The sequence below is a fragment of the Rousettus aegyptiacus genome, unplaced genomic scaffold (genome assembly GCF_014176215.1).
Source record: "Rousettus aegyptiacus isolate mRouAeg1 unplaced genomic scaffold, mRouAeg1.p scaffold_m13_p_10, whole genome shotgun sequence".
Classification (NCBI taxonomy): domain Eukaryota; kingdom Metazoa; phylum Chordata; class Mammalia; order Chiroptera; family Pteropodidae; genus Rousettus; species Rousettus aegyptiacus.
Genome location: NW_023416285.1, coordinates 85515245 through 85539410, shown reverse-complemented (window position 1 = coordinate 85539410; position 24166 = coordinate 85515245). Strand labels below are relative to the sequence as shown.

Below are 24166 nucleotides of genomic sequence, written 5' to 3'. Positions count from 1 at the left end.
CCATTTTCCTCCTTTCATACTTTGTAATTATTGTCAGACATTTTACTTCTAGATATGTTAAAAACTCCATACACTTTACTACGTTCACTTTATATAGTCAAATATCTTTTAAAGACATTAAATCAGAGAAAGAATGTTTTTGTATTTACCCATAGATTTACTATTTCTGGTATTCTCTATTCCTTTGTGTGGATTTAAATTTCCATCTGTTTTTTTCCTTCTGCTCGAGGAGGTTCTTTAACGTGCTTGCAAGTTCTACTGGTCAGAAATATTTTTGTTTTTGTTTTCCTAGGAAATTCCATCTTTCATCTTCATTTTTTTTTCTTTTTCTGTACAGTTTGATTACATTTTTAATATCGGAACATGTACTTTTAAAAATGCACAGAGTGCTCTCTCTGGCAGTACATGTACTAAGATTGGAACGATAGAGAAGATTGGCATGGCCTCTGCACAAGGATGACACAGAAATTCAGAAGCTTTCCAATTTTTTTGTACTTAATAAACAGAACTGTCCCATTAAAAATGGTTAGCACAGTAAATTTTATGTTGTATATGTTTAACACAATAAAAAATGTATAGAAATAGATCTAGAAATATACACACAAGTGTTACTTAAAAATGATTAATATAGTACATCATATTATGTATTTTTACCACAATAAAAAATGCATAGAAATGGATCTAGAAATATACATGCAAAGCTGTTAACATTGACCTGTTCTTGGGAAGAGGAGTTTGGGGTGAAGGGTAACTCTTAGATTATTTTTTCTTCAATTCTTACACATTTTATCTGAAAATTATTTCAAACATAGAAAGTTGCATGCGTAAGAGTATTACCGAAAATATATCCTATGCTGTTTACCTATTTACCCAGATTCACCCTTATTAACATTTCATCCATTTGCCTCCTCTCTCTTTCTCATATATATGCAATCTGTGGAGAGCTACTTTAAGTTCATGCAAATATCCTGCTTCTCATGAAAATTCTTTTCTGAATTCAGCATCCATTGATAATTTCTGCTGAACCGATCTTTGCATAAAAGGAGAGAACTGATGATACAGTCAATAACATAAATGAACCTCAAAAGCTTCATGCTAAGTGACAGAAACCAGACACAGAAGATTATACATTGACTTGATATTTACAGAAGGGGTAAAACTATAGAGACTGAATAAAGATCATGATGGTTGCAAAATGGTTCTTTTCCAACTCTAGCACTCACTCCCTATTACCATGTGGCACTTAGTATTCTAGTTTAAGCAGGAACCCTTCCTATTCTCCCCAGCTACTTATATATTTATCATAGATATAGACACATGAATAACTTATTTTTAAAAATTATTTATAATTCAGTACTGCATTCCATTATTTTGGTGCTCAAATTGTCTCAGATTTGGCCAGGGAAGCCCCGCCAAGCTGGCTCTTGTGTCCCTGTGATGTGTGACACACCCCTGTCCATCATGTCAAACGCTTCCTTAATACTTGCAGTTAAAAGATTTTCTAGGCTTCTCTTGTACCTATCTGCCCCAGACCTGAATTCAGCCATTTGTGTAAAGAGCTTTGGTTCATTTTCACAGGGAGAGGTATTAGAAATCGGGATCTGGGTGTGAGGTGTGGTCATCGCTCCTGGAGGATCTTCGTTCCTTGCAACTTTCCATTGAGTGAACTGGGAAGTCAATAGCCATTTATACATATACACATAGTTATATACATAGATAAATATATATATACATGTGAACATACACGTATTTTAGAAATCATGGGTCCATAGCAATAATTTCAATTTCCATCCGTCCCAGGTTTTTCTTGTCTTTTCCTATTTCATATTTGTATGTGTTTTTTTTTTTCCTAATGAGAACCATGGATTCCTCAAACAATACGTTTATCTATTTGCTCAATTGCATAACGCATCTAGAACAGTTTCAGAATGACTTCATTCTTGCCTCCACAGAAAACAAACCTACTGAGAAGAGTTCGGGATTTGTTTGCAATTTCCTCCATGTCCCTTTACCACACTATAACTTGTGGATATATGTCAAATATTGTATTCATATATTCCTCGGATTAGGTCTTCCTTTCTTTATTCTCCTTCTGTGTTGTTATACTATTCATTTGAAGTCTAACTGGGCTAATTTCTTTCAGTTTGTTCTCCATTTTATATTTGTACAAATGCCCCTCTCTCCCAAATTTCTACTGCCACATTCCCTTTATAGACAACCAACTTCATGGTTTTCTGGTTTATCCTACCTGCGTTCCTTTCCGTTTTTCTTGATTTAACTTTTTAATTTTAATTAAATGTCTGTGAGTGACATTGGTTAGGAACATCATATAAGTTTCAGGTGCACAACTTTATACTACATCGCCCAAAGTCTAGTCTCCTTTTGTCGCCATAGATTTGACTCTCTTTACCTTTTTTGTCTTCCCTTCCCCCCTTTATTTCTTTTTGTAAAGGTGAATAGATCATCATAGATTTTCTTATTTTACCTGCTGCTAAATACGTTCTTTTAAAACGCAGCTTTATTGAGGTGTAATTTACGTGGTATAAAATTCACCCATTTTAAGTGGCAGCTAGATAGATTTTAGTGACTGCGCACAGCTGTGCAGCCATCTCCGCAATCCCGTTTTGGAGCATGGCCATCACCGAATAGCTACTTCCAGGCCCATCTGCAGATGGTCCCCCTCCCATCCCAGTCCCAGGCAACCACTGATCTGTGTTCCATCGCTGCAGTTTTACCCCTTGTATAGCTTTCACATCAATGGAATTATACAGTCTGTAGTCTTATGTGTCTGGTTTCTGTCACTTAGCATGATGCTTTCGAGGTTCATTTGTGTTATTGAATGTATCATCGGTTCTCTCCCTTTTATTGATATACTGTATAGATGTACCACAGTTCGTGTGTCCGTTCGCCAGCTGATGGACTCTTGGAGTGTTTCCAGCTTTTTCCTTCTCATGAATAATGCTGCCGTGAACACTGGTGTGTAAGTCTTTGGATAGACACATGTTTTCATTTTTCTTGGGTAGATACCTAGGAAGGAAATTGCTCTGTCATATGGTAAGTGTATGTTTAACTTTCTAAGAAACTGCTGAACTATTTTCCCAAGTGCCTGTGTTATTTTACATTTCCATCAGTGATGTATTTATATTTTTAGATCAATTACAGGCAAAAGTATTCTCATAAAGTTTCTGAAAAACTTCTTGTCTTAAGTAGACCAGTTATTGTTCTTATAATCATGCTCATTTTTTACTTATGCAACCCTTCTCTTCATAGGTAGTCAAAAATAAGTCAGATTATTCTTTGTTGAATTATAATAAATTCAGAATAAATGTAACAAAAAATAAATTTAAAAAAAGACCCTCTCTCTTAATAGGGAATGAAATGATATACATGACATTATTAAGGAAAGGACTTTCTTGCTTCAGTCTTCAAAAATAAAGGTCAATTGCATCAGAAATCTGAGATTACATTCTTTCCAACAGTATAGCAGGAAGTGAGATTGGTTTATGAAAAAAACACCTCGGTTAATAAATGATAGACACATGGGAAATTGACTAAAGGTAGAGGAGGGTCATTATCTTCAGATTTTGAGAAATCAGAAGAGAATTCAAGAATGTAAAGATTTTTAAAAGGAGAAAACGTAATATCATCCCCAACGTGCCATTTCTATTTTGAAGAGAGTTCCGTGGTGGTTGCAAAGAGGCGATCCTAGAAATGAGAGCTGCAGCTGCTTGCTCGGCCTTCCATGGGGGTAGGATAGATGCCAGCTCTTCTCATAACACCCGAAACACAACCGGAGGAAAAAACCCACGATGCCCTCACAGCGCCTTAAAACACAACTAGACCAAGCTACAGCCTCTTGAGAACCAAAACATGCCTTTTGGCAGCCCCCCACTTAGGTTATTGCCCACGTGGCACATGGTGGGGTACTGTGTTACACCCCAGGGCAATCCGTATCACTCAATAGACTAGTCAATTACATTTTCAATTAACTTTAGCCGAATTTTTAAAAATCAGAGGTTGCTTTTTAAAAAATCTCTTTACATCCTTTTTCAAAGTTTTTCTCTCTACTTCTGACACTCATCTTTTTTGCCCCCTTCCAAGTGCCTAGCCTGTACATCATTTTATCGGGCCTAAATTTAGCCAAGATAAGTAAAACTCTCATTCGTAAAAGGTTCCCCTAAAATTATTAAACATGTGTCCCATGTTTCAAGGAAGTGAGGGAGTATTTGGTCAGGAAAGGGATTTTTCTGGTATCCTTCAAAATACATCCTATAAGCAGGTGGTTGCCTTCTTATAAGCCCCGCTTTTTATGAGGTACATATACACATGGACTAATGGGTCCAGTGCTTTTAAGTTTCCAATTTTTAAGAAAAAAAATTTTTTTTGAGAGCTTAGACCCTATCCAGACAAATTGAGTAAAAATATTTTACTCAATAGACTAGTCAGTTGTGTTTTCAATTAACTTTAGCCGAAAGATGAGTGTCAGGAAGACAACTATCTCTCTATTTACCTAGTCAACTGTAGCTTTAGGGAGACATACTTAAGTGCTAAGTGAGAAAGGAGAAAAATTGAAGGATAGGATAATATGTGTCCAGAAGGGATGGTTGATATGCATTGTTGGCAAAACGTGACTCATTATCTGGTAGTGCCTATTTTGAATTAGCATTAGATGTAGTTTTCTTATTTTCAGAAATTATCCCTCTCTAGAACACATGCACACACACGCACACACACATTTGAATACACATGTGTGAACATCACATTGATTTTTATTGTTGGTTTCCTTTTTAAAGTTCACTGCTTTATCATTCCAAGATGGAGGATTCTGAAGAAATACTAGAGAAGGAAGATTAAGATGTTAGTTCTTCTGGTTTGGTAGGGCAGAGGGTTGATTTGGGAAATGGCCTCAAGGTGTTCACATCTAACCTTTGTTAACTTAACTCTGGGCTTGGCAATGTGACTTATTTTGACCAAAGGGACAGAAGCCAATGTGATGCAGCTAACAGTGGAAGATCATTAATGCATACCAAGAACACAGCATCTTTTCTTTTTGTTATTTATTTTCTATCTTCATACAAAACAGAATAGAACAAATTAAACTGATTATATTCATACCTTAGTAGCTGTTTTAATATACGTTTGACCATTCCATTGCATTCCAGTCATTGCAGAACTTAATTTTTCTCTGAAAAATCTGGCAATAGCATTTGACTCTCCCCTCCATCCACTGGTGTGCTGGTAAACCATCAACTAGTTCTCTGGAAAGTAAAAGGTCCTAGTTTGTAGCATTTGTTGGCTTCCATGCTGTGCGTGCTCCCACATGATTCATTTCAAGCTACCAACGTGAGTTCACTCAATGCAGAGTTGGGAAGAGATGCACAAGCCACCAAGATATTGCCCACCGTACAGGCACCAAAAATGTGACTAGAGCATAGGTAAAAGGAAAGATGGGAAAATAACTAGGAAATGATGAGTTTTGAGTATTTATTACCATTGATTTTAATATAATGTGTGTAACTGTACATTGATATCACTTAATTTTTAACAATGGTTGTGTTCTGCCACCAGTTTGCAGAATTCCTGCAAATTTAATTGGCTCTCACAAGTCAGTGTGAACTGGCTCCCGCTTTCTGTGCCTCACCCTACCAGAGCTACACCGATGTCTGCAGAGAGGAGGGCCTGCGGCTCCTGGAGCACACTCAGGGAAGCAGAGCGAAGTGGGAGGAAGGCTGTGGGATGGGGAGGACTCTGGTTCACCCAGAACCACTGTGTTTCTGTTGCTGGTTTCCTACCACTTTTTCATGGTCTATCCTCAGGTTTATGGGAAGCGCCTTCCTATTGTGTATGGAAACCAGCCTAAAGCTCTATTTTTGTTTTATGACTTACTTTTTCCTTTCCAAACATCTACTTGATACCCCTGTCTAAAATGAGCCCAGTCTCTAAATACCACACGCTCAGTTGTTTTGTTTCCTAATATTATGTCTTTAAAGCGGGGGAGGGAGAGCAGGGACCCTTCGGTTACACCCCAAGTGTCTGCTCTGGGAGTAAAGTCCCCCACGATGATTTCACTTATGCTCTAGTTCTGAAAATGTCTCTCTGTTTAATGGCGATAAGTTGCAAAACTCTTGTTTGTTGTGACTCTTTAAAGCTTATCTGAGTTTTTCTCTCTCACTTTTCCTTGCATTTGTCTGTTTTTTGTTTGCTCGTTTTTGGTTTTTGTTTGTTTGTTTGTTTGTTCGTTTTTGGTATCTGTCTCCACCTAGGCTTCCCTCTTAATTTTTTCTTTTTTTATTTCTATTTCTATTTTTTTCTTCTTTTTCTGGGTCTTCTAACAAGTCTATAATATAGAAGCAGTGTATATATTATGTATACATTTTTTGTTGTTTTTACTGAAGAGAATGTTTTCAATTTAAATATTATGTGAATAGTATGTGTCCTCTTTCAAGTAAAAAATATCTTGAATTTTATTTATGAGTCCCTTGATGAATTTTTGAGGTGACTGCCAATTGCCTTTGACAGGAAAAAGTAATTTTCTTACGCTCATCCTAAACACTATTAGTTCATCCTGGGAGAACACTACCCTATGATAAACTAATAGAAGCAACGAATCAATTTTTTAAAAAAGGCCTTAGGAAGTTGGAACAGGGTAGTATCATGATAGGTATCAACATAAATTCAAGCCATTTTTACGAAAAATTGAAAGAAAAAAATCTGGAGATACTACAATAACCCAAATTCTGTACAACTCTAAGATGCAAGCCAGCCAATGACGACCGAAGTACTTGAGTAATTTGGCTCCCTGACCTGTGTGCTGTTCTTTAACTAAATAGCAAGAGAGGAAGGCTGAGTGTTGAAACGCACGCCACATATGTGTTTGAATCAGGGAGAGCTGCCTCCAGCTGGATTACACCAGAAGTGTGAGAGTGGCAGAGAGCACGACACACTTAGCAAGATGCTACGTGCACAGCCAATGTGGTGCCCATTGTTTAGACAATGATGCTATTTTTAAAGCTTAACATAAATGCAAAGCCTTGACTCTGCAAGATCAGGAAGTAGTTTTTCATTTTAATGAGACCTTAGTGGAGTACTCTGTGCACTCTCAGAATTCCAGCTTAGAAACTAGAAATGTCGCGAAAGGAAGTTATAAAATTATTAGTATCTTATAAAACAAGGCCTAAGGGAATCAGTCAGCTCCCATGAATCATTCAACCAACAGAGTTAAGACCGAAGACTCCTTGAGGATGAGAGACCAGGGTTTCTTTTTAGGATCCTCCAAGTGCCTGCAGATCTCCTCATTTTGCATGTAAAACAAGAACGTAGAGGAATAATCATTTCTCGGGTCTGACAATATACAGTCCTTAGTTATTGGGGCCAGTCTTAGTCCACTCAGGATGCTAAAACAAAAATACCACATATTGGGTGGCTTATAAATGATAGATGTGTATTTCTCACAGTTCTGGAGGTTGGAAGTCTGAGATCAGGGCGAGGGCAGCTCTTCCAGGCTGCAGACTCATAGCTGTAAACGCAGGTGGTGGGAGGGGCTCCGAGCTCTTAAGGTCTTTTATAAGAACGTGAATCCCACTCTTGAGGGCTCCACCCTCATGACCTAACACCTTTCCAAGACCCCACTTGCTAACACTATCATATAGGCACGTTGGGATTTCAACATGAATTTCGTGAGGGACACAAACATTCAGACCACAGCAGGGCCTAAAACCACTATGTCCCACAGCCTCTGGCAGATGCGCTTAATAAGACTTAACTTCATGGGGACCAATAGGAAGACTCTTTACAAGCGATTAGATCAACGAGTCTTCCTCTGCTACTTTGCCACGCCAATGCAGGAAAAGTGTCAGAGAAGGCGGTTCCAGTCTGGGGTAAAGCAGGTTCCTGGCTTTTTTCTTTAAAGATTTCCAGGCCCTAGAGCAGGAGTCCCCAACCCCCAGGCCGCTGACCTGACTAATACGGGTCCCACCGGTCCCACCGGTTCATGGCCTCATAGGAACCGGGCTGCACAGCAGGAGGTGAGTGGCAGGCCAGCCAGAGAAGCTGTGTTTGCAGCCGCTCCCCAGTGCTGGCATCACTGCCTTAGCTCTACCTCAGATCATCAGGCATCAGATTCTCATAGGAGCACTGGTACCTGGTGGCAAAAAGGTTGGAGACCACTTCCCTAGAGTACTCTTGGGGATAGGGGGTGGTTTTAGTGCACGTGGGAACACTCGAGGGACAGGAAGTAGAGGAGAGCACTGATCCTTCTTGTCCATCAGGGATGGAGGATTTGGGCCAGATGGAACATAGAGACCCTTCATATGGATGAAACATGGCCTAGTGGATGTCCAGCTCTTCAGTGTTTCCCCCTCGGGTGTAGATAAATACCTCTTCCTTCATGAGCCAAATTGGAATTATGAGTAGGAAAAATAAATATTTCTTCTTGTAATAAAACAGGCAAGCATGGTTTTAATTTAGATCAAGGAGATTCAAATTAGATCAGGAAAGACTTCTCTCAGTAAGAATTATTCACAATGAAAACAGTTCTCACTGAATTGCTCAAGATGTGGCTTTCAATCGGATGCCTAATTAAAGTCAGATTTTCATATTGTTCGTGCATGTACTATAAAGAATTAAGTGGCGTGAATGTAATGAAAAAATAAGATATTCCGGATATAGAAAATATAGAAAAGTGTACCGCAGTAATCCTACAAACTTGACAATAATTATTCCATAATTTATCATAAATGACGTGGTTTCAGAACAAATGAATGAGAAAATGAGCCGAAATTTATGTTTATAAAAGAATCCAGAATATATGGGAAGATTAAACTTCTACCTGTCAGACCGGAGGAGGGTTCTACTTGGTTTCAGGGCTTTTCTCGATAACGATGAAGTTTCACTTCTTTGTCAGCGTGCTCAGGTGTGGGACCAAAATCTATCGGTGGAGCCACTCGACTCAAAACACAGATTATCCTCTCCCATATCTCCCAGCATGCCTTAAGTCCCCGTTTCTGAGCTATCCATTTCTCCTTCTCAGGTGAAAACTTGTCAGATCTCACCTGCTAGAGGAAGTTGCTTTTCGTTTTGCCAAATGATCCAAATAATTGGCGGTTCAAGGTGATTGTTCCTGCAAGCCTCCAGGTGCCTAATCTTGCAAAGCACAGGACCTTATTTCACAGGGCTTTGTTCTGAGGAAGAGTCTGCTGTGAGTCATGATACAGCTGGTATCACTTGAGAAAGTGTGATAAGACTAATTGGGTGAGCTGGAAACCAATTACTTTTTTGAATGAACAAGGAAGAAGCAACAGGGAGATGGAATGTGGTGAGCTCGCAGGGGGACATCCTGCTGCCTGACCCATCTGTGACCCCAAGATTGTCCCCGGACCGCAATTAGGAAGATACCATGAAAAATTCAAATAAGTGTATCACTTAGTTCATTTTTGTGTTAGCTTTCGGCTTCCAAATGATACAGAAAAGGTGGACCAGGTTACTCTAAAGCGTCCACGAAATTTTAGAAAATGTATATAATTCACGACACTGCGACAGGAAACCATCAATTGTATAAGCTGGTGGGTAAATGATGAAATTGTTATGCCTCATTTATCTCTTTACTGATTTGGAAGACAGAATAGATTTCAGAGAAAATTTATAAACGAAGGCAAGTCTTGATTTGGATTCTCAGTGAGAACCAGAAGGTGCATACCACCTTTATCACTTAGCAACATACACCGTAGACATGTACTTTCAAATGACAGGAAATAATGGACCTGGAAAATTGTGTTTTCTTGAAAAACATCTTCAGTTCCACGAGAGACACATATTTTGTGATCACCGTCTGCCAACTCATATTTATAGGACTTCTTTTTTCCTTCCAGTATTGCTCCCTGTTTTTCTTTGTGAAGCTGCGTCACGTGATACCGCTGCAGTTCTGCCGAGGTATTCTATTAGCATTTACTGCAACCAGCGTGTAGAGAACACAGACCAAAGTCATTGCTTTTAAAGCCCTTTTCACAATTGAATTTCCTGTGGAGAGGCGATGTCCCAGGAGCATAATAGATTTTTACCCCTTCTTCCATTTACGCAGACGCATTCACAGCTAACTAATCAGTTGCAATTCTAATCTATATTTCTGATTTGTTTACATGCATCATGCAGACTGGCAATCTTTTGAATTTAAATGTGACTTAAAGTAAAATAAAATAAACCACAAGTAAATGACACAGAATTGCTAACAGTGGGAAACTTGTTTACATTCCACATTCTGAAAATATTTTCTTCAGCTGGCTAGGGAAGACGCACGTTTGCGACAGACTGGGTGACGATTGGGTTTAGTCGCTGGCTAGAAGTGGGGTGGAAGAAGGGATGACACGTGATGTGGCTGTCTGTCACCTCGGTCCCAGAGAAAGAACACATTCTCAGCACACATGTGATCCATGCTTTAACAGAAGAGTTCTGAGATCTTTGCCAGATCATCTTGTGTGCCTGGCACCGCGCCAGACCAATATGCCAGTCTTTTTGAGTTTTCCAATAATAAACATCTCTTCCTTTCTATAGACGTCAGTGGATGCTATTTCTTTTTATAAGACTCAGAACCTCTTCGTTCCTCAAGTCCTTTGTTCCCTCTTACTTTCTGGAATTATCCTCAAATACATTCATACTTCTCCCTTTCCACCTACATTGGAAGGTCTCTTGAGAGGCTTCTGCATTCTCGTCGTCTCGCTGCCTCTCCCAAATCGTTATTCCGGCTCAGTTAAACGGCACTTAATAGCTCACGAATAGTCACTAAGGGCAAGGGCAAGGCAGTCCTAGAGGCCATTGACATCACAGATACTCTTGAACATGGTCCCCGTTCTGCAGAGAGGGAACATCTCTAAGGACAGACCTGTACTGGGGTGCCGTGAGCAATTATTTGGTATAAGAAATGAGACAGGAGGCAAGGTGAGGACAGAATTTCGAAGGGAAGTATTGTATTTTAACAAAGCTTCCTTTTTTAATAACAGTTACCCTTAAGGTTCAACTTGGAAATTAATTATTTCATTATTTGTTTGGAATATACACTCCACCTGAAGAGAACCAAATACATATTTTCTTTGGAAGCCTAAGGGAGCTCCCCACCCCCCCCCCCTTTTTTTTCTTTTGAAAAACAAAACTTCTTAAGCACATTTGCTGAGAGTTTTAGAAAGAACAAATGCTGCTTAGAGATTTCAGGAGATATAACAGGGAGGATTTGGAGCAAAGTCGTAAAGCAGTTGAGCCTCCCAGCCTCCCAGATGCCCGTTCATAAAGGAGAGGATTTGCAGGAGCCGCTGTGAGACTCAGAAGCACTGGAACCTTTCCAGATTCTGTAAGCATTTCTCCAATTCTCTGTCCTCCCTGAAAGATTAGAAGTGGCTCCTGCCGAACTGGCACCCTCGTTAGCCTCTTTCTGCGCCCGGTCTGGCCTGAGCCTTCCTCAGCCAGCCTCCAGTCTCTGCTTTCTATGCCTAATGATCGGGGCTTGGGTAGCTCGGCTTTCCTGCTCTTGGCCACAACTCAAATTCCTGCTGTCCCCCCCTCCGCCTGCTCCTGCTTTCTGCTCTGTGCTCTGAGATTCTAAGTCCCCCAGACCCCCGCTTCATGCGCCCTGAGCCTTCCTGTCCAGGCTTCCAGGCTTGGAAAACAGCTTCCCAACATATTCATCAAAGAGCAACAGATTATACACCAAAATGAAAAAAAAAAAAAAATGAAACAGAAAAACAGAAAAAAATAACAAACAAACAAACAAGCAAAAGGAACTGTGAACAAATTCCCCAGCAAATTTATAAATGCGTAGAGAAGAATCCCTCCCACCATGTAATAGATTTGCTCACGAAACAGAAGAAAAATGTAGTTAATATTTCCTTAGTTCTCAATAAAAGAGGATCTTTGAAATAAACACACACACATATACACACAAACTAAAATAAAACTTTAATTGAAAGCAATATAAAGTATTATTCTGCCTAACTGTAGAAAATTGAATCATGTGTAGATGACTAGCTTAAGGAAATGATTTAGAATGCGAAGAAAATTTTTTTTTACAGCGTCATTGAGGTATGATTTACACAGGGTAAAATTGCCCAGTGTAGGTGTGCAGTTTGATAGGTTTTGGTAAATGTACATAGATGTGCAACCATAATCAAGTTTTAGAACATTTTTATCACCCTGAGACCTTCTTGCATCCGCTACACTCAATCCCTACCCCACCTCAGCTCCGAGTCCCAGGAAACCACTGAGATTTTCTATTCTATTTTCCTATTCTAATTTTGCCTTTTCTAGAGATGTGTATCAATGGAATCATATAGTATACACTCTTTTGTGGGGGGGCTTTTTTCACTTAACATGATGTTTTCAAGATTTATTCCTGTTGTGTATCAGTAGTTCATTATTTCTTTTTATAGGGTCCCTTGTATGGATACATCATTTGTTGTTCATCCAGAGATAAACATGTGGGTGGTTTTCATTTTGGGGGTTGTTATGTAAAATGCTACTATAAGCATTCGTGTAGAAGTCTTCATATGGACATATGTTTTCTTTTCTCTTAGATAGGTACCTAGGAATGAAAATGTGGGTACATATGTTGGTAAGCTGGTACACACATATGGTAAATGTATGCTTAAGTTTTATAGAAACTATCTAACTGTTTTCAAAGGGGTTGTATCATTTTACATTTTCACTAACACTGTGTTGTATCACATTCTCACCAAACTTGTTATTACGAGTCATTTTAATTTTAGCTATCCTAATGAATGTGTAGTGGAATCTCATTATGGATTGAATTTGTATTTCTCTATTGACCAATGATGTTAAATAGCTCTCCATCTGCCTGTTGGCCATTCAAATATTCTTTTTTTCATAAATGTCTAGTCGAACTTTGGTGCCTATTTCCCCAATTAGATTATTTGCCTTCTTATTATTGAGTTTTAAGAGATAGTTTTATATTCCAGATACAAGTCCTTTGTCAGATATGTGTTTTATATTTTTTCTAATTTGTGGCTTACCTTTTCATTTTTTAATGGTGTTTTCCAAGAAGCAAACATTATTAATTTTGATGGACTTCCATTTATCGATTTTTCTTTTATAGTTTGTGTTTTTTATGCCCCATCTAAGAAATCTTTACCTAACTTCAAGGCCCAAAGATCTTCTCCTGTGTTTTCTGAAGCAAATAATTTGAAATAAAGAAGCAGATATGATGAGCTGCCAGTCTATAAACTACTGTTATAAAAAAAAAAAGGTAGAGCAAATGGAATCAGAAATAATAATAAAATGTGAAGAGAAATATTTTTAAAATATAAATCTAAAAACATTTAACATATAGATGGAAAACAAATCTGAGAACAAAAGTTTGAAATGGGTGATTTAGGGCAGAGTGGAGGTAGGGAACAGAGAGAGAGAAAATACACCATTCCTGTTCCAAAGACAGTGAAAAAAACGAAGTACATGTTGTAGTTAAATGTTTAACTCTGAAAGAATCTTATCTTTCCAGCCCTAGCCCTTGAATGTAGGCTGACTAATCCACTATTACATCACGTGCTGCTTGCTTTTGAAGGACTAGAACTTCCTTGATCCAGTTCAGATTCTGCCCTGCATTCAATTGTGCTCATATTCTGAGCCCTGAGGCATTTGGCTCCCAGAACCCAGACTTGGCCCCTGCTTTGTCCCCCAGGCCCTCATATTGTCTCCCATGGTCTACTGGGGCCTCAGGAGACTCTAGTCAGGGAGATCCAGATCCCCCTCCTGGCCACCAGCTGACAGCTGACAATTCATCATTCCATGGGGCGGGGAAAGAGAAGGCTTAGAAAGATGATACTTCCCAAAGAAATGAAGCCTGCTTAGCCTAAGATTTCTCTCTAGCACTGGAACATGGGAGATAATGGAGTGATATCTACAGAACTTGGAAGAAGAAAGAGAATTTAATAATCCATTTGAAGGCAATAGGAAAAAAAGTTCAAGTACATATATTTCCAGAATATAGATAATTCCCGCATGATTTGGCAAAAGGTGCTTGAAAATGTGCTCAAAATTATTTTTAAGAGGCAAATCAGAGAAGAAATGAATTAATGAGGAGTGTATAGATAAAAAGGACTAGTACTAGACTTTAAGACCATCCAAAGATAGAGTTATGGGTAAATACTAACTGATGATCAGGATAAGAACTGTTTTTGAAATGTTTAAAATAGGGTTAGCAAATAGAGCATGAAACGATGAGAGGTTTAGAAGATTAGTACTCAGAACATAGGTGAATCCACGAAGATGGGCTGAATCGACTGCATGCAAAGCGCTGAGCTAGGTGTGATTAGGCACACGAGGACATATAGATGCGCTGGCCCTGTCCTCGGGGACTTTATGATGTAGCTGGAGAGACGTGGCTTACCGTTTTAGTGAGGCAATGACCAGATAGAGACTAGTCAGCAGGTTCTGTGCTGCCTAGTAGCCCAATGCAGGGACTAAACGAGAGCACAGTGGGGACGAATAAAGTGGGTCAACTTCTGCAGGAGATACTTTTTGAAGGGAATAGAGCATCTGTGTCTCTGTAGCCAGAACAAAACTAAAGTCTGGAAGGCAGGAAAGCAGATGGAAAAAGCAACATCCCAGAGTTGGCTCAGGCAGGCGGGCATCTGGAACCCAGAAGGCTGGTGGCTTTCCAATCACTTCACAATCCCGCCAAGCAGAGAGGGCTATTATCATCCCTTGGTGGGCGTTATTCTTCCCAGGGGCAGGCTTCCAATCTGCGATCCTGACGCTGCTACCAGGGAATGCTGTGGGAGCTGGAGGCAGCCAGCAGGAGAGTGAGGAAACCCACCACTGCCAAGGGAGCACACTGACCACTCGTACCTTGCAGATCAGCTTTTCAAACACGTTTTACGCGCCTACCACGTCTGTGGATAAGATACTTCCCAGTGCCTCCTCGGGAGTAGCCTCTAGTTAGTGGTAGATGCAGACACCCAGAGAGATGATTTCTGTACAAAGGGGTAAGTGGTGAATGCAGCAGTATGGGCAGTGCCCTGAATGCAGAAAGAGGGACACTCAGCCTGAGGACAAGGGCCCATCAAGGAAAGCCTGCTGGAGGAATAATACTTGCAGCAAGGCACGAAAGAATATAACGTGTACAGGGAAATATGTGTGGGTCAGCAATGCCGGAGCCGAGGGCAGTGTGAGGCAAGGGTCGAGGATGGACATCCCCAAGGGCCAGGTCCTAAAGAGATCTCCATCCCACACCAAGAGCCTTGTCCATATCCTAGAGGGGATACAGAGCCAGCGAGCAGCTTTCAACAGGAGAATGATACTGCCACACTGGCATTTCAGATAGCTCGCTCTGATGGAGAAGAGAACCTGACCAGGTACAGGGAGATTGTCTGGCAAACCGTTGCTTAACCTCCAATAAAAGGTAATTGGGTTTGGATGAAAATCAACGGTAGAAGAGAAGTGGACTGACTGGAGAATGTTTAGGAGGTAAAACATGTGACAGGTGAGAGAAAATGAGACACCCAGCATTACTCTCGGTCTCTGGCTGAGCTCCTGGGGGCATCTTGATGAAGCCGACAGGTAATAGAAGAGCAGGAGCAGATGTGAGGCATGGACAGGTTAGCCAGGAATACAAGAGGTTTTTTTTCTCTTAAAAAATAACTTCTATTATAACAAATGCAGTATATGTATATTATAGAAAATTAGAAAATTCAGAGGAGCCGAAAATGAGATAATAATAAGACCTCATCCCATTACCCAGTGATTATCACTATTAAATTCTTAGTGTAAACTCTTTCAAATCTTTTTCTAGGAGGACATACCATTCACGTCAGCTTGTCCGTTGCTTTTTCCGTTAACGATCTCCAGTTTTCATGGCCATAAGTCTCCTTCTCATCTAACATCCTGTTTGTATAGCAGTTTCCCAAGTTGTCCTCGAAATGTCCTTTGTACCTAGTTTGTCCAAACCAGGTTCTAACACCAAACCATAAAATGCACCTGATTATAACATATCATAGATATTATTCCATATAGCACGGTCTCCCTCCTTCTCCCTCCTTTTTCTTATAGTGCTGTCTTGTTAAAGCGACAAGGCCAGTTGGGCTGCAGAATGTCCCGACTTCTGGATCTGTCCGGCTCTTCCTAAAGAAGGTGCCATTGAGCTTGTTCCTTCATCCTGCTGCCACTAGTGAAAAGAAAAGCAATAAGCCTAGAAAATGACACGTCTCATTGAGTTGCACTAAGGTACGAATGTGTCTGCCCAAATTTCACATCCTGAAACCTACCCCCCCCCCCGCCCCCAGGGCGATACTATTAGAAGGTGAAGCCTTTGGAATGTGATTGGGTCCCTAAAATGGGATAAGGTTCCTTATAAAGGAGACCCAAGAGAGCTCCCTTGCCCCACAGAGGACAAAATGAGACCTCTGCTGCTCGGAAGGGGGCCCTCACTTGACCACGTTAGCACCCTGACCTTAGACTTCCAGCCTCCGGAGCTGTGAGAAATGCATCGCTGTCACTCATGACCATCCACTCTGGGTTTTGTTTTAGCAGCCTGAATGGACTGAGACAAGGTATAAAGAAGCAAATGCGATAAAATTTCGGAGCAGGGGAAGTGATATTTGAGCAGACCCTTGAGTATGGGTAGAATATGGATAGTTAACCACACAAAGAAGACTTCTATTGGGATGGCATAATAAATTAAGGCCCAGATAAGAGAAAATAGGAGTCTGCTCTACTGACTTCAGTTCATTCTTTTTATTCAGAGAATGCTGGTACTGCCTACCAAAAGTACAGAATGATATGAGTAGCTGCTATTCATGATTGCTGTGACATTGAATTGGAAGCATTATTGCTAAGAATATTTAAAAAGGATAACTTCCTTCAGATTGCACCACTGAAGAACATGGATGTTTTACCAATTTTACGAGAGTTAAAACAAATAAAATTTATTTAGAATGTGCATTTGATACAGAAATGGATTACTGTACAATTCACCTTCTGATTGTGTTTTAGTTGGATCATTTCAAGATACACCCTGGCCTCTAAATTAAAAAATGTAAATCGTCAGAATGTGTAATATACATGACTGCTCTACTGAAAATCTTTCTCTCTGATAAAATTAGAATTTTGTCAGCCATCGAAATGGCTATTTTCAGTTAGGAGTTAATTGTATTGAAAATAATGTAGATCTGTGCTTCTGAAAATAAATTATATCAAATGTCTGCTTAAATTTACCTTAGTAATTGATATTTCTTCTTAAGATTTCATCATCAAAATGAACAGACCCCTATTTCTAGTTTGTTTAGCTAAGATTGCTATTAAAATCCTAACCAGAGGACTTCAGGTGCTCTCTGAGGATGCTGAGAGATCTGTAAAGGTTCCCCTCAGCCCCCTTACTAATTTGGTGAGTATCACTTAGATAGTAACCTTGGAATCATCTTTGCCTCTTCCTTTTCCTTCCTTTCACAGAGAATATCAGCTCTGAAGTCCCATTGATTCTTCATCTCAAATGCTTCTTGCTGTCAAACATATTCTTTTTAGTTCTTTTTACACACACTCATTTCCACATGCTCATTAGGCTATTGTGGTAATAAATTGACTCCTGTTTCTGGTTTTCTGCCTACACGTTTTCTACCAGATAAATTATTCTGCAACTCAAATGTCAGCGTACTACTAAACACAAACACAGACACACTGTTCAAAGATTATAAAATTCAAATACCATTTCCCTGTGAGAAAATTTCTAATCCAGCTTGGCTGATCAAGTTTCTGATACAATAAGGGGTGACTGTCTCTTCACACCCCATGCCCATTTTCAACTCCGTCTCGGTGGTGTTAAGCCACGGTCATCTCCATCGTCTATGAAATTATGCAATTCAATTTGTGCACATCACTCATTTTGACTTTTTTTTATTGTCAGCCATTTCTGGCTACTTAACTGTTTTCATGTCTATGTCTTCATAATTACTTCCATTAACAATTGACTAGAAATTTTGGACATTTTGCCTGCACTTATTTTGGCTTTTTCCTTGTTAACTATCCACACGTCAGGGGTACGTACCGTCTGCTTTTATTTGTGAACTCCTCTCTGATTTGACTTCAATAAGTGCTTAGTTCTCTGCATGCCAGCATGTGTCCATTTGTTCATTAATTGTTTAACTAACTGATTTATTTAAGGGCCATGACTCTGGGTCAGGTACTCTACCAGTCACTGAGATAAACGAATAAATAAAGGGTAATCATTGTTCATGAGAACTTTACAGTCTACACTGCCTTGGATGAATAGACAATAAAAGTTTCAATTTAGATTTCAGATAAGATGTAGAACTTTTGACCGAAGGAAATTGAATGAAGAACCACAACTACATAGCGTTAAATAATTCTCGTAGACAAAAAAGTGGTGAAAGACTTTTACAACATCCTTGGTCGCAAAAATTTGCAAAGCTAACATTAGGAAACAGTGGGAAAGGTCATAAGATAAGGTTGTAGGAACCATTCATCACTATTTTTTTTATCCAACTTTGTTTGGCCTTTTAGTCGAAGCTTGGAGAGCTGACTCTTAAAAGAAAAATGTGAGGAATGAGCAGGCAAAAATCACATGAACCTTGCCTAAATAGCTGCTTTTTTTTTTTTTTTTTAATTTAGGTTTTCATTTAGAGGGACAAGTGAGGAAAACTTACGTCCTTGAATCATGGTGTATCAGAGACTCCCGCGGAAGGCAGGTTGTCATGTAACATATAAGTAAGAACTCTATCTAAGGCAGTAGTTTATAACTTTGGCTGCATTCCAGAGTCGCCTGGAGAGCTTTAAAAAAGATTCTACCTGGATCTCATACCGAAATTCTAATTTAATTGGTCGAGGATGCTGCCTGGAAACCTGGACTTTAGAAAGCTTCCCAGGTGATTCTAATGTGCAGCCCAGTTTGTGAACCACGGAGCTAGAGCCGGCTCTCCAATGCAAAGCACTGCTTTCCAGGGAGTTGGGAGAAATCGTGATACCAGAGAGGCCAAATGCGGCCATTTCTGGCAGAAATGACAAACACATTTTTAAAGGAGCAATTGAAACCTAAATTGTAACAGGCATTCATCTACTGAATAGGAGGGAAACTACAAAGCCATTCGTAGTTAAAAATAAGAAAAAAAACAAACAAGAAATAAGGTTTGTTCATATGTATTGTTAGATAATAGTGACGTAGACTGAGAAAACCTGCAAGCAGGTAATGAGGTGTTATATTAGACTGTGCTTTGCTCTAAAATACATATTATATTATTATGAGTAGAAATCAAAGCTCAATAAAAGTGCTTAATGTTAATTAATAACAGAGGTATATTAGTGGTTCTTAAATATTTTCATGTGGCAGCGCGTCTGGAAGTCGTGAGCCTTTTATGGAATCCAGAAACTATTGATAGAGTGAATATGTAGGAATTAAATATATTATTTTGTGTTAAATCAAATACCGTCTCTTCCAGACAAATACTGCATATATATAATTGATAGCAAGAGTCAAAAATTTAAGGAAAAACAACTGCATAAATAGAGAAAACACTAGCCACTAACCTAAATTTCTCTTTGAGTAGAGAAAAAGTCATCAATGTTTAATTTTTAAGGAGCAGGATGGTTTGCTTCTGTGCAAGAAAATCAGTATGTATTGAGAGCACAGACTGAGAACGACTTCCTTTTATCAGTGAACAAAATGCATTAATAAGTGCTCCATTATGATTCACATAGGGACAGAGCCTAACCCCTGGGCCTGCATGCCACAGGCGGGCTGCAAAGGAGGGAGCCAGCTGTGGATCTTGCCTTACAGCTCCAAATACTTTAAGCAGAACAAAATATTAAGTAAGGATTTCACAAATGAAGAAAGAAAGAATGAAAGGAAGAAAAGAAGGAAGGAAGGGAAGGAAGAGAAAACCTGTTTAAATGATGTCCTTAAATCTGACTGCACACAGATTTCAAATGAGGGCTCTATTAGAAAATGTCTATACATAGAAGGAAATGTCACCATCCTTCAAAAGGCTAGCGCGTCATCCAGAAGGCCCACACTGGCAGATTTTACATATTATTTACGAATGGTCCTTTAAGGTGCTCCCACTGACAAGCTTGTTAGAAGGTAGAAATGCCAACCGAGGGAAGGAAACTAACATAACTAAGTGAAACAGAACGGTTGGCTGGCCGTGTTTGGTTTCCTTATCAGGTAATGGAGAGAGGTGACCTCAGCTCACAGTGTTCACAAGCCCCCCCAGGTCATGTCTGTGCCGCTTGCCTGGTCTCTCCCCCTCCGCCATCCCCATTGGTCTGTCTCTCCGGCCACAGGCAAGAGATTAAAGGTGGGAGATTTTTTAGTTCCTGGCCCCACCTGGCTCCAGGCAGGTTAAGATTGTGTCTATTTAAGGACCACGGCAATCGGGTAGCTTTATTTGAATCAATATACTTTTTTCTTTCTATTTTAATTAGCCACAATTTTTTTTTTTTTTTTTAATTCAAGGAACCTGGCCAATAAGCTGAATATTTCTGAGAGGTATTGTTAACTGGTCTGACCACTCCAGGCACTAAAGTCCAGACTGAAATGTTCAGTCACGGTACACCCAGGCCAGATTGTTATCGATGACAATGCCTGAAAGGGTTTCATTTTACTTGGGATGTTGGCAGGCTACAGAGGAATTAATCACAATGGATGGAATCCAAACACTGGATGCGACTGAACATTTGAATTGTACAACTAATTCCTCTTGTTCTGATTCTCGGCTTACACAACAAAGTTCTCACAAATTGGTTTTCCACGTAGCTCACCGAAGCGGGGTTGAAGGTGGTCTGGTATGGAGGGGAGAGAAGTCAGTGTCTGCCTTACCCACAACCTGAATCTTTCATTATAAATAAACCGATTGACCTGTTGGGTTTATTAACTTCATCTCTTGTGATATTGTCAGGGTGATAGCCAGCCTTAGAGCCTAGTCAACCTTGGGCAGTGACAGGATGGAGTTTAGAAGTGTGCAAGTTGGTGGGCTGTGTCCTGAACAATAGCTAAATTGGAACGAGTGTCACTTGGATGGTCAATCAGCTGTCCTTCTCTCAAGAGACACCGAGGTGTGACGGCTCACCTCTGTTTAATACTTTTCACCAATGTCTTAGATCTCAGAACGAGAATTGTGCGTCTTTGCTGATTCACCTCAGCGATTTGGGTAAGAAGACTCGATCAGCTATTTGGGTAAGAAGACAGTCCTCTCTCGCATAAATTCTCTGTAAAGGTATATTTAAAGGAAAAGAGAAAAATGTTTTGACCCAAGTTATACTGCATAATTGGCATAATTGTCTCAAGTAGACACAACCCTAATGACTGTCTGAATATTGTGCCATTTATAAAATGATGAGGATAATAATTACCTAAGCTACTCATTACATCTAAAATTATTTTATGCCATATTGCAAATAATCCCAGGAAGAAAAATACCACCTAAAAAGGTAAGAGAGCATGATTCCCTTGGATTAACAAGCATTTTATGAGCACCTACAATGTCTTCAGGTATTTTGCCAGGAATATTTATCTGCTATTCCAACGTAAACCTAAAACAACCAGTGAAGTGGGTATTATCTACATTTTATCAAGGAAGAAATGAAGATAGTTTCTTAATTTTAGACGGTTTAGTAACTCGATTAAAGTCAAGTGGGGGCGGGGGTGGGAATGTCAGAACCAAATTTTAAACCTGCATCTACTACCTAGTCAGATCTGATCTCTTGATCGTATACTGAGCTGCCTTTTGATTTTTCCCCAGAATTAGAAACAAATTTTGAAAATATTCGTGTTAACAATGGAAAATACTCCAGTTTGAAATTAAATACTGATCATTCTGTGACTTTTTTTTCCCTCTGAACAGTTATGAAACATCAGAACCATCAGAGATAGAAAATTCCATCAAGCTAATTAAAATAAGATGTTTTATTAAGGTAGATGTCCTATTGTCAAAGAAAACTATATTCTCTCAGCCGATAAAATTTGACTTGCTCTTGGCTATAACTGCGAACCAAAACAAAACATTCGATTCTGGTCTTCTACTTCTGCCTAAAAGTTCACCGCTGGCTAATTAGAGTGATTTAATTTACTTCAATTAAGAAATGTTTAATAAATGCTATGAATTGGTGTAAAAGAAAACAAAAGAGAAATGTTTATTGAGCAACTACTATGTGATAGACTCTCCCTTAGAGCAGTTACAATATAGTGTAAGAAACAGCACTAAATTCCAGTGCTGCCAAGGTGAAACCAGATAGCAGCGTGGCTTTGTGGAGATTTGCTGGCTATTGCCCCTGTCGGTGAACTTCTGAGCAGGAAAAACTACACTAGTAGGTAAAACTGGTGTTTGTCTTTAAGTGGTAGGATTATTTTGTTTCTTTATAATTATGCTCTTTGGATTTTTCTAAAGTGAGCATGTGTGGCTCCGATGATCTGAAAAAATGATGAAGCAAGTGGAAAAAAACAAACAAACAACCAAACCCAAGGCAATTGTCCCTTCTTTAGCCACACCAACATTACTCATGACTTTGCCTTATCAGTGGGTCAAACTGTGTCAGTCAGCTCTGTGTGTGAATGGGAGCAGACAGGTGTAACAACAGATTAGAACCCGCAGGGAAAGGATGAGGTGCCAAAATTCAAGCCATGACTTTTTATCTTGTTTTTTTTTTTTTTTTTTTTTTCGGGGCTGGATATTGAGAACTGAAGCCTAATTAGAATTGGGCCTACCAAATGGTAGTGATCACAACAATTGATTACATTGATTCTGTGCCCTAATGAAGACTTGAGAGGTAATTTCTTTTCAGTCAGCCAAGTCAGATTTGGTTGACTCAGTGGCTTTGACTATAGAGAGACATGAATTCTGTATATATGATTTCCACTCCCTCCTGAAAACATCTCTCCCAACGCCCCCACCATTGGTCTAATCAAGTGGGTAACTGAAAGAGGAAAGAGGTCGTATCCTCCTTTCAACCTCTTGATGAAGGGGTTGGAGACAGGGCAAGGGGAATTAAGGGAGTTAGAAAGCCATGTGAAGCACACTGTGTTGGAACTGCTGTCAGGCCATAAAAGGTTTCAGAGCAGGCCACTCGGTCTCTCCTTGTGGACTGAGGGATCCTGGCATTTCTGGATGTGTTGAAAGACAAATGATAAACGGGCAGGTTAGAGTGAGACTAAATGCATGCTTTAGCAGCATAGCTTGTAGGCTCTTGAGGGAAAGGACCTATTCGATTTGATTTTAGTTTTCTGGAAAGCGCCACCTACATCTCAAGCGTGGACAAAATAGCCTGTGATAATTTGTCACGTTGTGCTTATGTTCTCTCTTTTTGCCTTTCCTCCGTGAGAAACTATGAAGGATGTGTTTGCACTGGGGTGGCGGCCTGCTTTGCCTGTGATGTAACAATTGAAAAGTGTTATAGTGTGTGATTGCTGAAGGACAATGTAATGACTGTTTTGAAAAGGCCCCTCGCCTTTGGGATGCAGATGAATTGTTGATAGCCTAGGCTGAAAGAGCGTTTATTCTTGTGTTTGCTGTCTCTGGAAAAATGACATGCTGAAAACAGAATAAATATGTTCTGATAGTTCTAGTGTCTTCTATAGAAACAGAAGCTTTGTTGATTTTTTAAAGGACAAACCAAAATTTATTGCACAGTATATTTGGTAGTGTTTTATTAATATTATCTGCTTATTGTTTTTTGTATACACATGCAAATATACACACACTACTTTGTCTATACTCAGAGAAAATAGATAGTTTAGGTGAAGAAATAAGATATGTTTAAAGGAAGTTGAGCAAATGTTTGTGTGTGTGTGCCAAAAACTTATCTGAATATTTCTCTTAATTTGTCCTAAACTTTGGTTTAAATGATGTATTGGAAAGGTCATAGATTTTTTTTTCTTTTCTTTTTTGACTCCACTAGAAGAACATACTGTAAAAAAAAAAAAAAAAAAAAAAGACAAATGGACAAAATGGGCAATATATTGCTTGTCCTTATGAAGCAAAATAAATGTTTCTACTGATGAGATTGATGCATCATTAAACACATGTGATTGAAAGAAAAAACTCGAGTGTGTGTTCTGGCAGTTAGGGCACAAGATAACTCACTCACATATTAGGTTAATTCTCTAAGTTATGGTATTTAATAATGGTGGATTTATTACAATACAAGAGCAGTTTCTTTTTTATAAAAT

At 39.3% G+C, this 24166-nt stretch overlaps 1 non-coding gene across 1 annotated transcript; it reads left to right on the top strand.

Moving 5' to 3' along the window:
• The first annotated feature begins 386 nt into the window (after positions 1-386).
• On the top strand, positions 387-490 carry LOC118608810. The gene has a single exon (XR_004953189.1). It is a non-coding gene; the product is annotated as a U6 spliceosomal RNA (small nuclear RNA).
• The last annotated feature ends 23676 nt before the right edge of the window (positions 491-24166 follow it).